The sequence below is a fragment of the Prinia subflava genome, chromosome Z (assembly GCF_021018805.1).
Source record: "Prinia subflava isolate CZ2003 ecotype Zambia chromosome Z, Cam_Psub_1.2, whole genome shotgun sequence".
Classification (NCBI taxonomy): Eukaryota; Metazoa; Chordata; class Aves; order Passeriformes; family Cisticolidae; genus Prinia; species Prinia subflava.
The window spans coordinates 64,766,619-64,778,039 of NC_086283.1; positions in this window are offsets into that span (position 1 = coordinate 64,766,619).

The window sequence follows — 11,421 nt, forward strand, 5'->3', positions numbered from 1 at the left end:
TTCTTGAATATCTCTAGTGTGGGAGTCTCTGCAACCTCTTTGGGCAGCCTGTTCCAGTGTGCAGTCAACGACACAGTAAACAACTTCTTCCTCATATTTGAGTGGAAATTCCTGTTCATCAGTTTTGCCGATTGCTTCTTGGCCTATTGCTTGGTATCACTGAGAAGAGCCTGGATCCATACTCTTAGCATCCTCCTTTCAGATACTTGCAGATATTGGTGAGGTAAGCCAGTCAAATTCTCGTGTAAAACTAATTCACTGTTGCCATGCAGTCTCTGGAATCCTGAAGAACAAGAAGATAGGTTCCTTTCTGACCAGGCACAAGGGGCTGGTGGTGCTGAAGGAGGGAGAGAGAGAGAGGAGGTGGCTCATTCCATTTTGGGCATTATGGTAGCATAGCAAAGGGTGGCTCTAGCCAGGGGGCAGTGCCAGTGGGCTGTAATGTGACCACTCCAGGTCCAGCCTGCACTGTGGACTGCGTTCAGCAGCTGTGCTCAGCTGAGCCACCAGCACGGCTGTCAGCCTGAGGCTCCGTGAGGTCTGTGTGCCCTACCTACCCACCAATGCCACCAATGCCAGCAGCTGTGCCCAAAAGCTTCAGGCTCCACTGCTCAGTGTCTGCTTGCAGCCCCCATCGTGGTGTCTGAGTTGGTCACCACTCAGTCCGGACTGCTGACCCCAGATTACTGTCAGTCTGCTCAGATCTGGCAGCTGAAGGATAGCAGAAGTGCTGGCATGCACCAGGACATGGAAGCAAAGGCTGTACATGGGATGGGAGGGAAAGAAGACTGAGCACTGGAAACCAGAGTCCTCTGGAGGAGACCAGACATCTCAAATGGTGGTGATAGTCCATACATGCATACTGCTGGTTGTTGTTAAGAAGTCCTGTGCTCTGCTCTCTACGCTGCAGAAACCCCACGGTCCTGGCGACAGGCGGGAAGACACCCCCTGCTCTCCCAAATGCCCTTCCCTCCGATGCTGCAGCATTCACCCGGAGCTAGCTCCTGACGCAGCAACTACTCGCAGGAGAACGCGGAGCGCCCTGCTCTTTCAGGAACTTCTCCTTTCATGTCGGAGTTGTGCCCACCGGCCTTTCCACCTGCGCAGCCCCGCCGTGTCCCGCCGCAGCGCCGCCCGCCCGGCCGCCGCCGCTGCCCGAGCGCTCAGCGCGCTCCGCCAACGCCACCCCCCGCCCGCCGCGCCTCCGGGCCGGCCCGCGGCGGGGCGAGGCGGCCGCGGCCCACGCAGGGCACCGGGAAATGCAGCCCCGCGGGGGGAGGCGGCGAGCAAGGGCCCAGGGAGCAGTGTCAGCTGGGCCCTGAGTGTCCTGGAGACAGGGAGATGATCTTTCAGGCCAGCAGTCGGCTCTGGAAACACCGTGTGTCCTCCATGGGACAGACCCAACATGCTTGCAGGTGTCTTCGGCCCTGTCCTTTGAGTAGTGGGTAATGTACGTGTTTACATGCTTCCTTCGATTCAGTTCCATTAAGTCTCAGGGGAAAATCTTCACTACCTGTCTTACACTGCTTAGGAACACGTCTTTGGGGAATACTAGGTTTTGGCTTCTTCTCATCTTGCCATTGAATGAACTGTCTCTGGACGGTATTATTTTCAGGAAGGAAGAAAAACTTCAGTTACTTAATTTCTTTTCCGAAAGACCTTTTTTGTTATGGTATAAACTCACGTAAACTCATTTAAGTGGAAACATTTCTGCTAATTTAAGAGTATGTACAGGCTTCCAGGTACTCTGGAGACAGTGGAAGTCTATTCAATTCCACTAGCACTACAAGAGCTACTCCAGGGGTAGTACATGTGCTTGTAGTGACTCACGTTAGCTCTCTACAATGATTGTGGCAGGAAATTAGGATATCAAGTGCCTGGCACAACACTTGTTTGTTCAGTATCAGGACTTTGAGTTACAGAAGAGTGCAGGGGTTTTTAGAACTGGAATTTGCAAATGGCAATACATTTCTTCTACCAATGTTTTAAACAGCCAAGCATTTACCTTCAGAGTATCTTCTGGGGAACAGCTGTTTCTATAGACAGCATTATTTGCTACCACTCCCTCACAAACAGCAAGATCACAGCAAGATCCCATTTTCAGCTCACAAGGTTGAAAATATCATTGACTTGTACTGCATATTGTAAAACTTTATATCAATTACCAAAATGGGAAAAACAAGGCATTTTTGTGAATAAGTTACATAGTTACAAATGTAACTTACATAAGTTACATATGCATTATATACATACATATATAAGTTACATATACATACCTATATACTAGCACATGTAATTTACCATCAGGATTCATGGAAGTTTGTCTTTCTAGGATGTCTTTTTAGCAGTGACACGGGCACTAGTTATCATATCAAGCATTTGCATGTGATCCAACTTAGAGAAACTCTCCAAACTACAGTTCTATTTAGTCAGAAATCCATTTACTTAATAAAAAGAATGTTTGAAATCCAGCTTTACTCATTACTCAAATAACTCATCTGTCTTCCCTTCCTTGCGGCTTTATATTGGTTTCACATTTTGCACCAGCATTAGCATGCATGTGCTCCAAGATTGTCTTTTTTCCCTCTTTTGCCTGTACAACATACTCCAAGCTTTCCTGGAACACTCCAGGATGTTTGATTATCCTTAATTTATGTAGGTGTTCAGAATAGAGGAAGAAGTGAAAACCTGCCACCTCAAGTCTTTTTTAAGCTGTCTGATAGGAGATTACCTTTCATCTGGTTATTCACGATCTGGTTAATCATGTCCAAGTCTAACCAAATTAGTCCAGGTTTGTATCATTATCAGCTACTCCTCACTGTCTGTGACCACTAGTCCTCTGCATGTGCATTCACAACATGGTGCTCACAAAGGAGAGTAATCTACTTCACACACAGACAAATACAGATTTTGCAGCCCTAAGAGGCACATCACATTGGGCAGAGGCAAAAATATGAGGAGGCTTAGAGAAGGCAGCGCAAAGCACCACTATTGGGTGCCCCTGCAATGTTACTCAGGGCATTATGAAGACTTTTCCATGATGGAAAGTGTACTCATGGGCTTGAAGAAAGTCATCTGTGGAGTTGTGAAGGTTGTCCAGGAGACCATGATCTGGGATCTTCTGATCTATACAGAGCAAATTAAACAAAAGATGGGCACTTAGAGATAGGGTTGATGTTCTCATGTGCCAGGTCTGTACTCCATGATTTCTCTATTTAAGAGCCCTACTCCTCCATGTTTAAAATGACAGGCAAACTACAAACAAGGGAAAAAAAAAAAAAAAAAAAAAAAAGCACCTCCACTGCCAGCTGAAGCATTCCTAGTCTCTTCCTCTGTTTCCTCTGTTTTCCAGCCCACAAGGGTACCTGTGACTCATCTGTGCTGCAATAAAACTGTGTGGTCCTGCTATGAAGCAGAGTGGGAAATGCAACCAAACAAATAATTATGTATTTTTTTCTTCAAGTTAATCCAAATGAACTCTGCAACTTTGTTAAAATAATAATAAAAAAAAAAATCCAAGAACAAAACCAAGACAAAACGACAAAACCTCAAACCACAAAGGAAAAAAACAGCCAAAACCACAAATGCACAAAACACAGCATAATCTAAACAACATAGCAAAACCAAAACAATACAGAAAGACAGATATATTTTGTTCCATAAAAATAGGAAATAAATAATGGAAGCTGGATATGTAAAGCTAGACATACATGGATCTTTGTGTAGAATAGAAAGTGTACTGTGAATGTAAATGCCTTTAACACTAACACTGCTTAAGTTTACATTAAGTTACTTCTTCAGTTTGTGGTTCTGATTTATCTAAAGACAGCAAAGTCTTTAGAGCTAATCATACAAGAATTTCCTCAAATGGGCAAATCAAACTATTTGGATAAAGCATTTCCATCTGTAGGATGTCCTCTGTCCTTCTAGAAACATCTAGCCACCCGCTGCCCTTGAGAATTTCCTCTGATGTTCAGCTGGGTTTGTTTCTCCCCAAGACCTCTAACCTACAGCAGTGCCCACAGTGCCTCACTTAACCATGCAGCTGACTCAGATATAATGTTACATTGGGATGATTCGTGTCAAGCTCAGTTATTTTTTTTCCTCAGAAACAGCTGGCTTAATTGCACGTCCTCTGATTACTACTGTGCAAACAAAAGTGTGGAATAGCAAAGATCCTGAGCTAGAATAAGGACAACTAAAACACAGAATTCTATCAAAAATTCATTATCTAGTTAGGAACCACATCTTCCACTGCAAGGTATTTCATTATAAATTCTAAACAATTTTTGAATGCTTAAAAGATTATTTCTATGATCTTGCTGCAATGGAAACATCTTCCTATACATTCCATAGTCTAAACTCTGAGTTGTTTGAAACGAATTGATGACTAAGAGAAAAGAACTTCAACAACAATGTATGAAAGCTTCAGAAACTGATAGAAGGCTAAAGAGCTGTGAAATGGAAACTGTGGTCAACCTCATTAGAGCTTTTCCTGTCATTTAAGCAGTTTTCCTTTTAATGGCATGAACGAAGAATATATGGTGTGGTGTGGTATGGCATGGTGCAGTATGGTGAGGTATGGAAAGACCACCGTGCTTGCAAATAAAGTGCACGAGAGTACCTCTACATGAAATAGCTTCCCTTGCCAAATGAGACTCTGTTAATAATTCACCTTTGATAAGGATTTTCTGTCTTCTCTAGGGAATTTTTAAATCAATGTCTCTTTAAGGTCTGCTTGTCTGGGTTTTCTGTTTAAAGCATGACTTCAGTGCCTTCAGGCAAGCCCTCCTTTTTCATATTCTTCCATCTAATTCAATCATACTGTGCAAGTCAATGAACTTTATAAAACCTATGAATCTCACTGCCAGCCTGAAAAAATGAAGAAGGTGTTGGTGAGCGATGCCTACTGTTTAATTCCTCCTCCCGTGTGCCCCCTGCCAAGATCTTTCCAGTTGGCTTTGAGGAGGGAGCTGCTGCTTTGGAAGATGTGTGGAAGCTGAGGGAGGGCTGGAAACATTGGGCTGGTCGGTCAGAGCATGGTGCTAATAACGCTGAAGTTGTGTATTTGATCAGCAGCGGCCCGTTCACTTAAGAGCTGCACTCGATGATCCTTGTGGATCCTTCCCAACTCAGAATATCCCATGGCTCTGTGAAGATCCCCTGAGGAGGGCACGATGGCTGGCCAGACGACTCTGTTCTCACTGATGTACTTCGGGAAACCGGGAGCAGGAGGGAACGACACAGAAGCTGACCACACGGGGGTGCGTGTGAGTGGGAAGGATGAGGCCGTCGCTGGAGGAGTTGGGGAAACAACACACTCGCAAGTAAAACCCCACTGTGCGGGGGTTTCCGCTGACTTCGCCGAGCCATCGGCGAAAATAATCACCACACTGCCTATTTGTATTCCAGACAGCACGGACATAATAACTTCTAGAGGATTTTTACCTACAACAGGAAGGGAAAAGATCACGTTTTATTACGCGGATAAAGAAAAAAAAAAAAAAAAAAAAGGCGGGGGGAGGGGCGGGGGAAGAAGGCAGCGAAGGGAAACAAAGTGTGCAGTTTAGGGATGCCAGTCCAAGACACATAGAATATACCCCAAAGATCTTCCACGTGTGTATTGCTGCAACAAGGTAATGTTCCCTTAACAGTGAGCATAATTAGGACAATAATTAGGACAATCTGCAGCAGCAGACAATTAATCTGCAGAAGAGATCCCTCTTGATTTCTTAAGTGAAGCAGAAAGCAGATCTTGTCAACAGGCATGAAATTCTAAACAAAAAAATCTGTAAGGCAAAATACTTCAATCTAGAGCAATAGCATCCTGCAAAAATACTAATTATTAAAACTTATCAAAGAAAGAAGTGAAAGATATTTGAAACAGCTTGAAAATTAAGTAACATCCATCAATTTTAAAGCTGCTGGAGGCACTTTGTGCTGTTGTCTTCTCAGCCTGAGCTTAAATGAAGAAGAAATACATGAACGTGTTTTTTTGCGGGGGTAGAACACAAGGTCATCTTGACCTATCTCACAGACAGAGCATATTTCTAAATCCTTGATGTTTTTGCCTGACCTTGAAGATAAGAGAAGAATCTCAGAAGGACCAAGTGGTAGAAAACTCTTTTTAAGTTATGAGAAAAGTTTAATCATTCTTGACTTGAATACTTATGAATCAGGTCAGGAAGCTGAATCATTTAAGCTGAAAATATTGCAACAATTCCAAGGAGAGAACATCAAAGTCTCTTCCTTTTTTCTTACTAATCAGTAGATAAAGGAAAGCCTTCCATTATTTAAAAAACTAGTGGGAGACTTAATTATTATTAATTTGAAGCCAGGAGACAAGTCATACATTCAAGGGCTAATGGGTATGACTTTGATAAAGCAGTGGTGAATATGTAAGATGTGTATTCTTTGGTAAAATCTTTACAGTTACATTCATTCAGCATGTATTGGCTGAAGCCAAGAGAAACTTTAAAGCAAGATATACTGATAAGTGTTTTGGCTTTGCCTCTTGTTTTTAATAGACTAAACCCATGAAACTTGTAGGGAAAGAATCATGCAAAACTATTTCATATTAAAAGATTGAGTAGCATTTCTCAGAGATTGGTGTTGGGACCAGTGGTCCTTGTTGGTGCCACAGAGAGTGGGATTGAGTGCAGTCTTAGCAAGTTTGCTGATGGCACTGAGCTGTGTGGTGTAGTCAGCATGCTGGAGGAGGGGGAGGCCTTCCAGAAGAACCTTGATGGGTTTGAGAGGTGGACTTATACAAACCTCATGAAGTTGAGCAAGGTGAAGTGCAAGGTGCTGCACCTAGACTGGAGCAGTCCCAAAGACAAACGCAGGCTGGGTAGATAATGAATTGAGAGCAGCCCTGAGGAGAACAACTTGGTGGCTAAGAAGTTTGACATGACTCAACAATTTGCATTTCAACCCATCGAGCAAGAAGTGTCCTGTGCTGCATCCAAAGCAGCGTGGCTGCAGGGTGAGGGAGGGGATTCTGCCCCTCTGCTCTGCTCTGCTCTGGTGAGACCCCACGTGCAGTGCTGCATCCAGCTCTGGAGTTCTCAGCAAAAGAAGGAGCTTCTGGAGTGAGTCCAGGCCACAACCCCTGCCATGGCAGGGGCTGCACTAGCCTTAAAGTCTTTTCCAACATAAACCATTCCATCATTCTGTGATGAAGATGATGATTTTCTGTTTAGACAGAGTAAATAAGACAAGTCCAAGTTGTACAAGTCACTGAAGTCTACATCCATAGTGTCTAATCCTGCTAACATTTAAATGCATCTTTTCTTCCAGTGTTTCAAACATCTCACAGACACTCATAAAGCCAAGAGCCTCTCTTTTCAAGATTATGAGAAAAGAAACATTTTACCAAAACGATAGAATTTTTTTGGTTCATAGGAATTGTAGTAGGATAAGCTGCTATCAGACCTAGAAATTTGATAGCTTTATACAGGTTTTCTAAATTCATATATAGGATATTGTTTGATTGCATTTTGAAAAAGCATTACCATTTGCCATTTCCTATTGTTTTGTAACAATATTGTAGTTCCATCAGGCAAATGGACTGTAAAAAATGTGCTGCATAGCAGAATGCTTTTGATTTAAATGTATAGCAAATTTCTGTGAAATAAAAACTGCATTAACAAAGCTGGCACTTGGCCACAATTGACTCCGTTCTGGTTGCTGCAGCCTGTATCACCTGCAAGGTTGTTTACTTATGGAAACAGGTGGAGCACAACTTGTCCCATTGCTGTCCTCAGGAGCCTCTGGTACAGAATATATAGCCTGATCTCAGCTTCATGCTGCAGATCTTTTTTGTCATTCCTATGTGTTATAAAAGAGTGACTCTTATAAGTGTGGCGCTATATCAAATTGCTCTAATATTTGGAGGGAATTCCAAATTTTTTATTTTACCTCATCTGTTTTTATTTTATTTTACCTCATCTGTTCCTCAGCCTCTTCATACAGAAGCATAACTGTCAACTATGTCAGAGAAAAAATTCAAGTGAGGGAGTGAAGGGGTGAGGGAAGGTTATTCTCTTCAAAACATTCCACTAAAATTTATAGTTAGAGTCTACTTTTTAAAAAGCAACAGAACACCTCCTCTGCTTACATCTTGAAATGAACTGTTAATGTAATGCTATGAGAGTTGCTGCATCCTTGGTCTTCAGGCACATATGCAAGGAGGAGGGCACAATGCTTCCCTCCCTCATTCCTTGGACAAAGGATTAAGACTATCTGGCTTTTGTGTTAAAATTTAGAAAAGCAAGTTATAATAACACTTACTATGCATTCTAAACAGAGAGAGGAAGTGAGTATTTGGTTCATTAAAGGTTCTCTGTATGGTTTTCTCTTTGATAACATGCAAACCAAAGCTTCTAATTTATTAGAAATTGACAACAAAAATGAAACAGTGTGCCTTTCACAGCAGTAGAGAAGATAGGTACCAGAATACAGAATTAATTTGTCATTCTTTGGGGTTAATGGATCTGAAGGATGGGTGAGAACCACAATTAGAACAGGTGTTATGAAGAATAAAGCTTTGAAAATGAAGATATTGTGAATCATTTACTTAAAAGAAGATGAAGTAAAATTAAAAGCTAGAACCAAAGAGAAACTTCGTCTATTATGTGCTGTTTATTTTGCTAATAGGTGATTTATTTCTGCCGTGATGGTATGGTAAGTTACAATCTGTTAAGCAGAGATACTGAAAACAAAATATTTTCTGTGCATCATTTCTAGCATCAGAACCAGAAATACCTACCTAATTGCCACCTTAAAACTTTTAAGCTTAAAACTTTTAAGATGAGCTTAAAGTTCATGTCCTTTAGAAAAATAATTTGTATTTTACAGTTCGAACACTGTTTTAACCATGGGCTGGAAAAGAAGGAACAATGCAAAAAATCTATAAAATGTCACATAGATTAAATACTGCTGTATTTATCAAATATTTTTGAAACCTGACTGAGAATTACATTCTGGTTTCATTGACTATAGCCCTCCTGAAATATAACTATAGGTAACACTATATGAAGACTTATAAAGAAAAAGCTAATGCTTCACCTGAGAGCTGAGCTACAGAACAGAAACTTGAGTCACAGTCAGTCCTTCTCTCTGCTGGTGTGTTTGGCTCCAGTGAAGAAGGTGAAAATGTAGTATCTTTGCACCATTTTGTGTTATTTTTTGACTTCCATAGGGTTTACTTACCCTTGGTAAGTATGTTAATAGGAATGAATGTGGATTGGTTGGTCTGTTTGCACTTTGCTAAAGAGTGAGGGTGAGAAAAGCTAAATCAGATCTTAAGGGATTTTCAGTGGAAGAAAGGATTAATACAGGCTGAGTAGTGTGCAGTGAAAAAAGGACTTTGAAAAAAAAGTGCAGCAAAGACACAGCAGACTGTGATTTTTTTGGCAATCACTACCATGAGGCATGTTTGAAAGGAAAGATTTTTCTAGAAGAGGAAACTAACATGGAAATTGCTCCTGTCTGCCACACCACTACCCTTCTGATGAAAAATAGCATTAATAGTAGTTGGAGAGATTTATTGCCTCACAGATCACGCATTGAATCAAAGCATGACTCTGTCACCTCTTTTAAAAATACTGCACACAGGCAATCTCATTGCAGGGTTTCAGAAAAGAAGGGAGCCCCTGAAGTATCCCTTTAAGAGGCCTGTGGACAGGAGAGCTGCTTTTCCAGCTGCTCCAAGTATGCCTGCCATTGGGGTCATCATCCATGACTGACTGGGTGTCTTGCCTATAGCAGACACCCAGTCAGTTACTGCAGGTGTTCACAGATGCTGGGATTGAGGAGTCTCTCATAATCAGTCAAATCAATTTAATTCAAAACCACTGGCCTCCTGAACTCAGACAGATGCACTCTCATCAACCTTGCTTTTAGTGTAGGAAGAATTCTCTCCCTTTGTTGCCACATTGGCTTGGGTCTGTGGCTGGAGACATGAGCACCTCCACATGTTCAGGTGGCAGCAGAATCTAGGATCTCTGCCATAAGCACCCGATTGAGCAAGCAAAAGAGGGCAAGAGAAAGCAAAGAATAGGCACTGCTTGTAGAAGTATACAAATAGGTTGGTTTCCATTGAAACACCAACAATAGGTCATGAGAGTTTATGTAAAAACAAACTACACACATTCTGCTGAAGGATAAAGGTAGCTATCCCCTTAAGGTGGCTGTTTCCAACAACTGTTCTCAGTCACCTGCATTCAAGCACTGATGATTTATTTTAAAATCTTCCTTGCGATCATTTCTCTCTGATAAGAAATAAATTATCTCAGCTTTCAAACGTGTTCAAATATTCACTAACAACTATAATTTCTGTTTCCTAAGCTTGGATTTTTGAGAGGGTTCCTACATGGAGTTATCTCCTTCATGTCTTCTGTAAAGGGCCAGGGACTTAGCCTTTCTTGCTTGCACAGGAACTGTTGTACCCACAGTTTATCTTCAATATACTGGGCCTTGTGCTGCAGTAGTTGCACATTAGCTGATGTGGCTTCTTTCCAACAGGGGTGCAAATTACTGCAGGCAATGTTTCAGCTTAACCACAGCTCTCTTATTTCAAAGTTGCTCACAGTCCATGTTCCACTTCACTTTCTGAATATTGCTGGAACTTTTGGTCCTTATCCTGCTAGGAATATAAATTAAAGGAATAGCGCATATTGTGCTAGGAATATAAATTAAAGGAATAGCGCATCTTTTGCTCAGGCAGTCAACCTGCCTGACATCACACTGCCTGACTTCAACACTGAACTTGTTTACCACTTATTTCTGCATGTTTCCTAAATGACAGACACAGCCTATACAATTACCTAGAGAATTATCATACATGGACCATCTCTGTGTAAGGCATTTCTATGAATCATGAAACATGGTCTCATATATTAAAGCAATACACAGAGATAAATATAGCACCATTCAGCAACTTCACAATCTGTCTACTACTGCCTGTCTTTGTCTGTGTGCCAGTCATTTGAATTAATATCCAGTGAAAACAGACATGTAAGGATTATGCTTCTGTCTGTGACTGAACAAGTTGCCACAAGCATCAAGTGGGCTGGAATTTTCCCATGTAGCTCTTAAATCCTTAAGCAGCAGAGGAAAGATCAATCCTTCACAATTTACCACTTGATACTGAGTCACTCGCTAAATACAAATCTTCATAGTAACTCAGAACAATTCTAAGTCAGTCATCCATGAACGAGAATACTTGTGGCTAGAGGCTTAGCTCCTACAGTAACCCAGTTGTTGTCATTTTGGCTTTTCTTGTGTCTCCTTGTACTTCTGCAGATTTGCACTGATAATACCACTCACTGTGCAAATAGCAGAGTGCAGGTTCATTCTAATTTTCCTCTCAAGATGCTGCTGCTAAGATTTCCATTCTCCAGGACTTGGTTCGGCCTA